This window comes from Lolium perenne, chromosome 4 (genome assembly GCF_019359855.2).
Source record: "Lolium perenne isolate Kyuss_39 chromosome 4, Kyuss_2.0, whole genome shotgun sequence".
Classification (NCBI taxonomy): Eukaryota; Viridiplantae; Streptophyta; class Magnoliopsida; order Poales; family Poaceae; genus Lolium; species Lolium perenne.
In genome coordinates this window covers 111,796,857-111,810,155 of record NC_067247.2, presented here as the reverse complement: position 1 = coordinate 111,810,155, position 13,299 = coordinate 111,796,857, and positions in this window count along the sequence as shown.

Here is a 13,299-nt window from a genome sequence, read left to right as displayed (position 1 = left end):
AAACCCTAAGAAGCAAGGTCTTCGTCGTCTCCAAGACCCCCTCTGTTATTACTGGTCATCAAATCACAGCCGCGATGACACTCTTCGCAACTGTCTACTTGTTATCACCAGAATTTGACCGAGTCAGAGGTGGGCCGCGATCAAGATGGATTTGAAGAAAGTACATGAAAGAAATACATGAATCGGCCTGTTACGCAAAGTTTGGGCTAGTTGGCCCGTGTATCTGTAATATAGTAGGATATGTGTCGTTTGGATAGAGTTTGTCTCGTGCACGGTGGGGATTATTCCCACGTTAGAAAGTCCCCTGGACTATAAATATGTATCTAGGGTTTATGAAATAAACAACAACCAATGTTCAACCAACAAATCAATCTCGGCGCATCGCCAACTCCTTCGTCTCGAGGGTTTCTACCGGTAAGCATCATGCTGCCTAGATCGCATCTTGCGATCTAGGCAGTATAAGCTTTATGTTGTTCATGCGTTGCTCGTACTGAAGCCTTTTTGATGGCGAGCAACGTAGTTATCTTAGATATGTTAGGGTTAGCATTGTTCTTCGTATAACATGCTATCGTAGTGCAACCCTTGCATATCTAGCCGCCCTTACACCTATCTTAGGTGTAGGGGCGGCACCCCGCTTGATCATTATTTAGTAGATCCGATCCGTTACGGTTGCTCCTTGTTCTTCAAGGATTAGTTTAATATCTGCAATAGTTAGGCCTTACAAAGGGTTGGAGGATCCAGCGGCACGTAGGGTGTCGTTTGCTAGTCCTAGACAGGATGTTCCGGGGATCAACCTCGTGTTGGTTTTTAGGCCTTGTCTAGGATCGGCTTACGATCACCGTGCGTGGCCGCGAGGCCCAATCGTGAGTAGGATGATCCGATTATGCGGTGAAAACCCTAAATCGTCGTAGATCGCTTTAGCTTTATCTTGATCAAGCAGGACCACCATATATTCGTGCACCTCGTACGAATCATGGGTGGATCGGCTCCTTGAGCCGATTCACAGGATAACCTGAGAGCCGATCGAGGCTCGTATTTAATGTTTACGTGTATGCCATGCAGGAAACTAAGCGAGGCATCTTCATCACCTTCCTGACCAGGTATAGGTCAGGTGGCACGCCCTTGCATCAGCATCGGACGTGTGTACCAGAGGCTTTGCGGGCCGTCGCTCGGAGGGACCAGGGCCAGCCGCAGCCCTATGTTGTTCCCGGCTCTACTGTGTTGCCCGTCGCTGCTCGCCGGTGGGTTTTGACCGCAACACATTCTGGCACGCCCGGTGGGACAAGCTTCGTCATCAACCACATCGCCATCTACATCTGAGATGGCGGACGGCACTCCAGTCACGTACGAGGATCTGACCGACGAGCTCAAGAAGAAGTATGACGAGGTCAAAGCCATCCTCGAAGCCGACCTCATCGGCTCTTTCCACAGAACCCGTTCACATGGCATCAGGTGGAAGGGGTTCTCGCCTGATGGTGCACTCGATGGGATAGACCTCTCTGCCCCGTCAGAAGAGCGCACCAGGTCCCTGCGGCAGGAGATCAACTACTTGGTGGCTCACTCGCTACACCGCCACTCTGAGAACCTGGTGAACACTTTGGAGCGTGTCGCTCTTCGGGTGATCCAGGAGATCATGAGGCACCAGTACTCGCCGTCAGGACCAGCTCTCGGGACGCATCAAGGAGAGTTGCCACTCCAGCCCCGTCCACCGCTGCCATTTGCGTTGGCAGCACCAGAAGTGCCGAATTCACCGGCATTCGTCGTCTACAAGATCGGTGGTGACACTAGTGACTGCCAGTTCTTGCATGAGGCGCCTAAGGAGATCCCTCACGGGCACATGTGCACGTATGTGCCAGATTGCGGTAACTGGGCGCTCACAAACCAGGCCGCAACATCAGGGACTTCTGGGAAAACAGGAGGAACGTCAGCGACAGATCTTGAGAAGCAGACGTGGCTAACTAAGTACGCCACCCCGACGAACCTCCAGAGCTCAGCTCCTGCAGTTGGCTCAGAGCTGGAAAAGCAAGCATGGCTGGCTAAGTACGCCACCCCGGCGAATCTTCAGAGTTCAACTCCTGCAGCCAGACGGATCAGATCAGTACCATACTGAGAGACCAGTTCGGCATGGTGCCGAAAAGGAGGGCAATCGGCTATTCCAAGCCGTACCCCGACGAGTACGAGTTGATCCCGCTACCACCTAAATATCGGCTCCCTGATTTCTCCAAATTCAGTGGATCAGATGGTTCCAGCTCCATCGAGCATGTGAGCCGATATTTGGCACAGTTAGGAACGGCCTCAGTGTCGGATCCACTACGCGTGAGGTTCTTCTCACAGTCCCTCACGGGATCGGCTTTCGGGTGGTATACCTCGTTGCCACCAGACTCGATCCGGACTTGGAAGCAGTTGGAAGAACAGTTCCATATGCAGTACCACTCAGAGGCTTCCGAGTCTGGCCTTGCCGATCTAGCACAAATACGTCAGAAGCGTGGAGAAAGCGTGATGTAATACATCCAGCGCTTCAGGAATCTTAGGAACCGATGTTATTCGGTTCGTGTGACTGAAAAGGAAGCAGTCGAGTTGGCTGTGGCGGGCCTTGCAGCGCCGCTCAAGGACATGGCCTCCCAAGCAGACTACCCCTCACTGGCGCACATGGTTCAGAAACTGTCGGCATATGAACAGCGCCACCCGGACCTATACCAGGACAAATTCAAGCGTGCAGTAGTCCTGGTCGAGGCAGAGGAAGACGAAGTTTCTGCGGGAGATCAAGAGGTAGCAGTGGCTGAATGGACTCGGGGGGCAACCCCCGTATCCTGCAAATGGGTAAAGCCACCAGGCCCGCCCAGGGGGTTTGATTTTGACGTGACCAAAACTGAGCAAATCTTCGACCTCCTGCTCAAGGAGAAGCAGTTGAAGATACCCGAAGGTCTCCAATTCCCCACGGTACAGGAGCTGAACGGAAAGCCATACTGCAAATGGCATAACTCGCTCTCCCATGCCACCAACGACTGCAGGGTATGGCGTCAGCAGATCCAAATGGAGATAGAACAAGGACATCTGATTTTCAACCAGTACGCCATGAAGGTCGACACCCAACCCTTCCCCGCCGTTAACATGGTGGAATGCACTTACCCTGAAGGTTGCCAGCCAGGATCCTCGTTCAGCATCAACATGGTAGGACCTGGGCACCACTCTGGCAAGGATGGAGACGAGGGCAGCTGCTCTCGTAGCAAGGACACAGAGGAGGCCGCTCCACGCGATCGGCTCCGTCATGATGGCAAGCGCTACGTCACAGAGGGAGAAGTGAAAAACATAAGATATCAGCGACCCCTCTCTGATCACCTCCTCAACAAGTATGTGAGTCAGTATGACCAACGCCGACGATCCAGCGATGATGATGAAAGAGATCGTCTGGCTAGAGAAGCTTTATGTTGTTCATGCGTTGCTCGTACTGAAGCCTTTTTGATGGCGAGCAACGTAGTTATCTTAGATATGTTAGGGTTAGCATTGTTCTTCGTATAACATGCTATCGTAGTGCAACCCTTGCATATCTAGCCGCCCTTACACCTATCTTAGGTGTAGGGGCGGCACCCCGCTTGATCATTATTTAGTAGATCCGATCCGTTACGGTTGCTCCTTGTTCTTCAAGGATTAGTTTAATATCTGCAATAGTTAGGCCTTACAAAGGGTTGGAGGATCCAGCGGCACGTAGGGTGTCGTTTGCTAGTCCTAGACAGGATGTTCCGGGGATCAACCTCGTGTTGGTTTTTAGGCCTTGTCTAGGATCGGCTTACGATCACCGTGCATGGCCGCGAGGCCCAATCGTGAGTAGGATGATCCGATTATACGGTGAAAACCCTAAATCGTCGTAGATCGCTTTAGCTTTATCTTGATCAAGCAGGACCACCATATATTCGTGCACCTCGTATGAATCATGGGTGGATCGGCTCCTTGAGCCGATTCACAGGATAACCTGAGAGCCGATCGAGGCTCGTATTTAATGTTTACGTGTATGCCATGCAGGAAACTAAGCGAGGCATCTTCATCACCTTCCTGACCAGGTATAGGTCAGGTGGCACGCCCTTGCATCAGCATCGGACGTGTGTACCAGAGGCTTTGCGGGCCGTCGCTCGGAGGGACCAGGGCCAGCCGCAGCCCTAAGTTGTTCCCGGCTCTACTGTGTTGCCCGTCGCTGCTCGCCGGTGGGTTTTGACCGCAACACTACTCCATAAAAACCGAAACATCAACATGTCCTATGGTTTCAATAGGCAACGAAACTTCCAACACACGTACACACTCCTGAAGCTGCACGAGCATATAATAAGACTTGCACAACCAAATACCATCTGGTCTAGCAATCTAGGGGCATCATGCACTAATCTGTGAAGATCTACGGTGAGACATTCTGAAACTTGTCAATGGCCAAATCAAGGAGGACACACAACAAGCGGATCATCGCATCATCGCCTTTGCATGAGAAGAGCACTATGATCACCTCTTTATTCGAGCAAAACCAGCAGGAACCATGCTGCGGGATCAGAGCAGCAAAGGAGAAGATGACCGCAACGCCTCCATGCGGATGCATCTCTCCACCCAGAGCAGACCGAATTGCCCAGATTAGACCTTTAGACCGAGATCAGACCCGCTGCCGAAGCTTCATCGCCGCACGAGCAGTGCACCTCCCGCCTCCACCTCACCGCCGGGCCAACTTGCACTATCACAGCCCATGAGACGTTGTCTCCATGCACTCCCTTGCACTCTGTCCCACAGGAAGGGGGCGGGGGAGGGAGGGAGGGGGGCTGGGCGATGGGGATCCTCCAGAGCCGCTCAGGCGAGATCGACCGGGGAGGGGTTGTGTGTATGTTTGTACATGACCCAGTGTAACATCCCAAGTTTTACAGTTTGGGTATTTTCATATCATTCATACGCGTCTCATACTTTTTCCAAACTTTTCATTTAAATCTTTGCACCAATTGTTTTCTCTCAAGTGATAGTGGCAAATTTGTAATAAAATCATTTCTAAAGTTCAATGACGAGGAGAATCAATAAACCTCCTAATGTCCTATATGGCATAGCATCATTTTATAAATTTTTATGAAATTTATTTTGCCTTGTTTTAAACCTTTCTCAAATAGATTGAAAACCAGAAAAAAGATGAAAGCAAAAGAATTTAAACTGAAAAACAAAAAAGGGGAGCCCAACAGGGCTAACCCAGCGGACCAAATTGGCCCAGCCAAGAAGCAGCCCGAGCCCTCTCTCTCTGCTTTTCTCTTCTCCCCACCGATAGGTGGAGCCCACTTAGCGGGTCGCCTTCCACCTACGGTTGGTTCTTCCACACGTGCCCACACCCCCACTCGTCCGCACCCCCTTAAAGCTTCAAACCCTGTGTTTTTTCCCTCACAACACACCCAAAACCAATCCACCAGGCTGCTGGAATTCCTCGCCGAAGTCCATCACCGCCGCTGACAGTTGAGCTCGAAGGAGCAGGTTCTGAGCCGCCCATCGCTTCCTTTTCTCCTCCCAGACCTCACCGTATTCTCTTCCTCTCGCTCATAGTTTTCTACACGCGCACAGGTTGCGGAAACAACCACTCGAGGTCACCGGAGCTCCATCGTCGCCGCCGACCTTCATCCGAGAAACGTCGTTGACCGAGGGCTTCCGTGATGACACCGTTGACGCCACCGAGTTCGTCGACAACTAAAACTTCGCGTCGACCACTCCGCCACCACCGGAGACCAACGGAGAGCTACCGTCGAAGAACGGTTGAGCCGCCTCCGCTATCGCCTCTGTCACCGTCGACCACATCATCGCCACATCCTCGCCACCTTAGCGCCACACATGTCAACCACTTCAGTCAAATTTTTAACCCAGACCGGTATCATTAGATCTATGTCGTCCACCAGTAGATCAATGGCTTACAATAGACACAACAGATCACTTAGGGCCTGTCCAACCCTAGTTTCGTTTGAACATGATTGTCTGTAGACTGCGCCTTGCAAAAATCATAACTGGAGTTGTGCAATTCCAAAAGTTACAAGTTTAATGTCTATGGAATCATGGAAACATAAGGAATAGTATGGAACAATAAAACTTAAACTTAAATATAATGAAAACTTATTCAAATTTAAAATTCTAGTTTGAGAATTTTCACTATAGAACAAAATCTATAATCTCAAAATGAGTAATTCCTTTTGCATTATTTTGTTATAATCATCTAGAATCCAGAGATGCCTCTAGTATATTGGTTCATAGTTTGATAAAACATTGATTGCATTTATTTGTTGAATGCCCTTGTTTAACCATAAAGAACAGTTTTGTTCAAACCCCTTTCAACGGAATTAAAACCCTCATGTATACATGACATGCATAACATACATTGCATGAGTGTTGTTTTTGAATACCTATTCATTGCAATTCTGTTTGATCGTATAGATATAGATTGTCCATAGTGTACCCACTGTTGTTATGAGGACTATGATTATACCGACAACCTGAACCAGGCAAGTTCACTTTGCTCATGAATGCCGAATGTTTTACTGCACTTACATGTTTTTCGTAGAATAAATGTGTAGATTAGAGTATTTTAATGGCACGACCTAACTGAAGTAATCAAACAAACGAATGCATCTTACATGTTTTTAAAACATCTGAGGCTAAAAATTCAACTTCTACTGACTAAAAAAAACACAGCTGACCACAAGGAGAGTTTAACACCAATGTTTGGTGCACTTGTTGCACAAAACCCAGAATCAAAACACTAGTTGTAGCTGACCCGGTCTAATGAGTTGCAGCTAACCCAAACAAAATAATTTAGACCATTAACATGCACATTCATGTGAGGTCATTGTATTCTACAGATATTCATTGTATTCTAAACACACCGGCGTGGAAACAGTATAGAACACATCAATGGCGGTATCAGGAGCGGTACCTATTCCAGTACGTACTACCGCTCCTAGGTGAGCAGTGGTGGTACCGCGGGCTAGGTTCCATCTCTTGCGTACACGTGTGGGCAGCGGTAGCATTACTACCGGCCAGAGCAGAAAATACAGAAAAACCAAGGTGTTCTGCAACTAGTATTTTGTTTATGTGTTTTGTGCAACAAGTGCACCAAATATTGGTGTTATGTACAATTTCATCTTTAAAGTCTAGCAAAGAGTCGTTTAGATCAAACAAGTCCCACGCACAGGCACAGAACACCAATAACTGTGCACTACGGATAGTGTTCACACCATTCTCATCAAGTTGCACATCATCAAGCAGATGTGCCAGGTTGAGGAGCTCCAACTGCATATCATAAGTTAGACCTTTACTAAGATCCGAGAGCCATTTATTATCTCGCATCACCTCCTTCACGCATCTGTTCTTGCGGGACGCACTAGCGAAAAGAGAGGGTGCCACCTCTCTAGGTGCCATGCCTTGAAGCCAGACTTGAACAATCGGGGGAATACACTGCCCGATCAGCATATGCTATTCAGTTTGCCGGTGCTACATCATCTGATTTCTATGCCTCGATTTGGAGGTGTTTGGCTCCGGGGAAGTGTAAATTTTTCATGTGGACTGCGGCTCTTGAACGGATCCTTACAGCCGATACTCTGCAAAGACGGGGATGGGAAAACAACTATTTTACCCACTTTGCTTCCGCAATTTGAAGACCGCTGGACATCTCTTGACTGAATGCCCATGGTCTAGCAAAATTTAGTTAGCCTTGGCAACTTGGTCGAGGTTGCAATCCTTGGAGCCTCTAAACTGGCTTGATGGCTCCACAATCACGGATTGGTTGCAATGGATTGGTTCCAACGTTGTTGGATATCTACACCAATTGATAAGAGAAAAGGAGCGCAATCCCTCCTTCTCTTGGATGCTTGGGAAATTTGGCGTGAGAGAAATAGAAGAATCTTTCAAAAGGAAAAACTATCATACGGTGACCCACCATACCACTGCATTTTGTAGTATACAAATCGTTGATATGACATTTATGAAGGGACTTCTTCACAAATATCACATCCCTCAGAGTGGTACAACAGAAATATTGCAGGTCATAACACTCTAGATTATATTACAAACATGGTCTTAACAAGTTGGTATTCTCACAGGTCTGATGAGAACACGCTACGATAGAACTTAAGTATCATTACAACTCAAACTTAATAGACATGACGAGCTCATCAACTTATTTAGGTAAGTCACTATGCTGCTCGGCTCCGAGATGTCTAGGGTAAGACTCTACTCCTCCGCCTCCATGTCGTCAACTCTGTAGACTATCCCATAGTCCACGCCTTCAACTCCTCCTGAAAGATCGGGCTCTTCGTAGGCCAATTCATAGTCCCCTTCTGGTGCTCCGGTGCAGGCCTCCTCTTCATAGTCACAGTCTAGCAAGGGTGTCGAAAGAAAGTGAGTACAGCGGTACTCAACAAGTTCAAAAGAAAAAAGGTGTTTGATGCACTAGCTACGACCATTGATCAGAAAATCTCAGTTCAATGCATGTTTCGCAAACATTTCTTCAAAAGGTTTATTTTATTCTGAAAACAATACCCACCAGTCTTCACAGGTTGACCAGAACTTCATGGAGTTCCTTTCCCGCCGCGTCCGTAGTTCCCTTCCCGGAACAGGGAGTGATAGCCACAATTTGATACACTATGCAGAGGTGCGTTACTTTTTTCATAAGAGAACTTATCCGTGTTGCCAACCGGGCGTACTTTCTCTTCCACACCTTCTTAGTGGGAGACCTAGTATAAGAACCAAACCAATCACTGTTCTTCTCCGCGACCTCGCATACCCACCCTTTTGTAAGTCTGTCATGTCCTTTATCTAGAGGTAGACTAACACATACATTTGTTCTCTCCTTTACCAATAAGGTAGACTGATATGAAGAATCCACATGCCTGGTCCTATACACTATAGATAGACTAACCCAGACAACCCTTACAATCCATCATAGACCTTTAACAAGTCTACCCTCTCCTATATCTATTGGTAGACTGTTACGGGACGATGTCCTCACCTTTACCAATAGATAGACTGATACAGGCAACCCTTATTACTGATCTGTTGATATGCGAGAGGAAAAAAGATACAGATGACTTCTCTAGATGCATTATAGATCTCATGATTAAAGCGATATGTACGGTGCTAGAATCACTAGACGACATTGGTGATTAGTTCCAGATGAGTAGAACCCTTGCAATGGAACCTCCACCATCAACACATACCATGGTTCCGTTGCCCACCACATAGTCATATTCATAATTGGAAAAGTAACATTTGATTTTCAATGCAGGAGTGATAAGTATATTGCTTTGTGAGTAAATTGATAGAAAATAATCAATATGACATGAGCAAGAGTGAACTTGCCTAGAGACTACGAGATAGTGCGGTTCGAAGGTTTGGATGGAACCTGAACCTCGGGTTCTGAAAAGAAGCATCATTCTCCGGTAAGGACAATGTTATAAAATCCTGATGATATGCATGATTGATTTATTTTTGATTGGATCCCTTTTTCCCCAGAGTACTTATTAAGATTGGTGTGATTTAATCTTTATTGGAATATGAATTTCTTGAATAATAATTTATAATTCTTTAACATTATTTTAATGAGGGTTCTTCTTTAAGAAGAATAGATAATTGAATTATTCTTTTTGAAAAGTATTTACTTCAAAAGAAAGGATTTGAAATAATAGAATTTTCATTTTTGGAAATATCGGATTATAATAAATTTAAATTCATTTGAAATTTCCCTTGATTTTTATATTAAAGGAAATTTCAAATTTTAAATTCCAATTTGGAATTTGATTTAAAATTCCTCAATTTAAAATTTCATTTCTGATTTCATTTCATGTTTGATTCTGGTTAAGGAGGAATTTCTATGAATTATTCATATTTTTTCTTGAATTTTGGAGTTATTTGAGATTTATTTGCATTTTTAAAAGTGAAAGATTTTGAATTTAAATTTAAATTGATCTAAAACCTCATGTAAAAGACCAAAATACCCCCTGGGTCCACTGGTCAGCCTGGGTTGAGCCAGACCACTTCGGTCGAAACCGACCGAGTCGGCCCACTCACTCTCTCCTCCTCGCTCGACCTAAGCCTAACCCTAGGCTCTGGCGATTCCTATGGCGATGGCGTCGCCGCCACGGTCACCGCCACGCTCCAGCTGACTCCGACCGTCTCTGACCTCGGCACCGGCCGCGTTCAACTCTCCTCGCGACGCTCTACCTCGCCATCCGTGTGGATTCGACACTTGCTTCCTCATGCTCTAGATCGCCTCCGTGCTGGATCTGGAGACGAATGGCCTCCGGAGATCTGTTGTCTCCAGCGAGATGCAGCCACCGCCATCGACGCTCTCGCGCACCTAGGATTGACTTGACGCGGTTCGCCGCCTTCTCTGGTGGTGATACATGGCTGGTACCGTCCTGGCCGCAGTTTGGCGCCGCCGTGGCTGGCCTGTACCACCAGGCCACCATGGACGCCTCCAGGTACTACTGTATCCCCTTCTTCTCCTTTCTCTACTCCATCTCTTCCATCTACTTGAGCTCTAGCTATTGGTTCATTTGTTGCTTGTGGTGCTGCTGCCTGCTACGCATGCCTCCTAAGCTTACTGCTGCTATGCTCATGCTTGTCTAGGCCTACTGGATTGCTTTATTCTACTTGCTCATGCTCTTGTGCTTGCTCCATTACTTACTGGTTGCCTTGCTGTTAGCAGTGGCTAACAACCTGATTCTTGTGGTCCTGTGGTGCTCTCTTGTGGCCTGTACTTGATTCAAATGATCCATTTGGATTACTCTATGCTAGTGTCTAGGTTACTGGTTCCATACTTGGATGATTTGGATGCTTGCCTAAGCTACTGTAATTGTCTAAGCTTGCTCTAGCTGCTGACCATGTGTTGGTGAGCTGTTGTTGCCCTCCATAGGACATTGATTATGAATCAATGGCTAGGATGCATTTGGCTATCCTACTGGTTGCCTCACTGTGATGCTATTACTGGTTGAACAATGAATTATCTTGTATTCATGTATTGGTTAATTATATGTGTATGAACGGCTTATGCAGTGTTGATTATATGCATGGATTTATGTGATATAATATCTCCAAGATCAATTGGAAGATATAAATGGTCTGAATCCATCCTGGATAATGATGACTTATGGCTTTTGGCTGTTGGATGACTTGTGGTTGATGTGACCACAGTAGTTTTAGCTACTGCTTGGGTTGCTCACACTGTTGGATCAATATTTGTTGTCTAAACTCATTATAGCTTGCACAGTAGGGTATCATATTTATATGAATGCCACGGTGACTTGTTTGTGAAGAAAATACACATTACCTGATGGTTTAATTGGCCAGGATAGCTAGGTGGTATCTGTAGCTCCTAGTAACTATGTACTACTCTGCTGGTTTGCTATGTGTGCATCTATAATCATCTATTTGAACAAAATAGCCTTTGAATAGTATATGGATCTAGTTGCTCTCTTTCTGCCACCAACTCTTGGTCAAACCAAGTGATGTTAACCCTGACATGAGCATCTGCTCATGCATCTATTGTGTGTTCATGCTAAGTGATGGATTGGATCCACCGGATCCAGTCCAGATACCAGTTATACCTTGTTCCAGTTCCTAGTTGGTCATTTTTGGTTTCTGTAGAGCTTTGCTGGATGGACTTGTTTGCCTTGTCCTTCTCCTCCTAGCTCCTGGATGATCTTGCTTATGTTACCATGGTCACTAGTAGTGTGTTCTTGTTGCTGTTCTTGGTGTTCTTGTTGCTGTTCTTGGTGTTCTTGCTGTCCTGGAGATTTTATCCCTATCACTAGCTATTGTGCTATTTATAGCATCTGGTGATGCCTTGCTTGGTCGACAACACCTGTATGTGTGTGTGATGTGGTGTCCATGCCCATGTGTCACTGTGGCTGATGCTGGAGAAAAGATCTTGATCCTCTCCTTTGGTCTTGATTGGGACTTGATCCCCCCTGCCAAGACTTATCTGATGGTTTTCTTCTTATTTATACTGATCAAGTGTCATTGACACTTGGTACTAGATAAACTAGTTCTATTTGTTGATTCTCATGCAGGTTTCATGTTGATCAACAATTGGAGAAGATTAAGTGAAGATTTTTGGAAGACTTAGTATAGGAAAATTATTTAATTTTGTAATCTTATTTTTATTTATTTATTTCTGGTGTGTATCTGCTCCTCTTTATTGTAATATAAAGGAATTATGTAAAGACAATGTACTATGTCTTGTTTATCAATAAAGCTCAAGTTTTCCTTAAGAGCTTTTTATAACTAATTGAAATTCATCTGTGAATTATTTGTGTAAGTGTTGTATGATTTGAGTTATGAATTCATAATTCATTTTTATATTGATTACTTATGCACTTCTATGTTTGAATTCAAATTTGAAATGCTAAATCCAATTCCCCTCTAAAACCCTAAGTTTCAGAAGAGGTCATGTCGAAGTTTATAGCACTCACATTGTTTTAACCCTAATAGCAACGAGAGAGAAACTTCAATCCCTCTTAAGTTTTATGCAATTAAGCGCGAAAATTTACCCCGTTTTGCGATGAAATGCACAACCAATTTCTAAATCTACCCCTCGTTTATCCTAAATGCTGGGATATTACATATCAGTCCAAGGCCTAGTTATTCACATTAGAGATGAAGCGGCACTCTGGAACATGGCAGGAGCTAAGATCCCGTTTGACCTGGGTTGAGTTTTATTGTTGTATTTTTGGGTGACTTGGGGCTTTTTTTTCCGGTAGCCATCGTTTTACCTCACGGTTCTCTTTGTAATACTTTTTCTACATAATTAATGAATTTAGCAGTTTTCCTCCTAACATTCAAAAAAAAAAGTCCCATGCACAGGCCAACTATAGTTCCGTATGATGGCGATTTTGTGGGTTCCCGTGCGCATCTTCGTTTGACTTGCAACCTTTGCTCATCTCACGATGGCGATTTTGCACATCCACCCATTAACCCATATATCATCTGCATGTGGCTTTATCTCTGTGGTCAGAATAGCCAGAACGATCTCGCGGTTCACCTGCGGCAGTGCGGCGTAGTGGGAACCCCGTTCGATTGGGACGTCGCACCGTGTGCTCGAGAATCTTGAAAAACTCGTGCACGAGGCCGGCTGTGGGCGAATCCGCGTATTGTGTCTCAGCGTCGATCGCGAGACGTGCGTGTTCCGTGTGCGGATGTGGCGAAACAGGGACGTCCACCACACCCCGTGTGCTGAATTGCTGAAAGTATAACCTGAACCAGTGGTAGTACTAGAGGTGGTGTTCGTGGTGGGTAATTTTTTTTTTT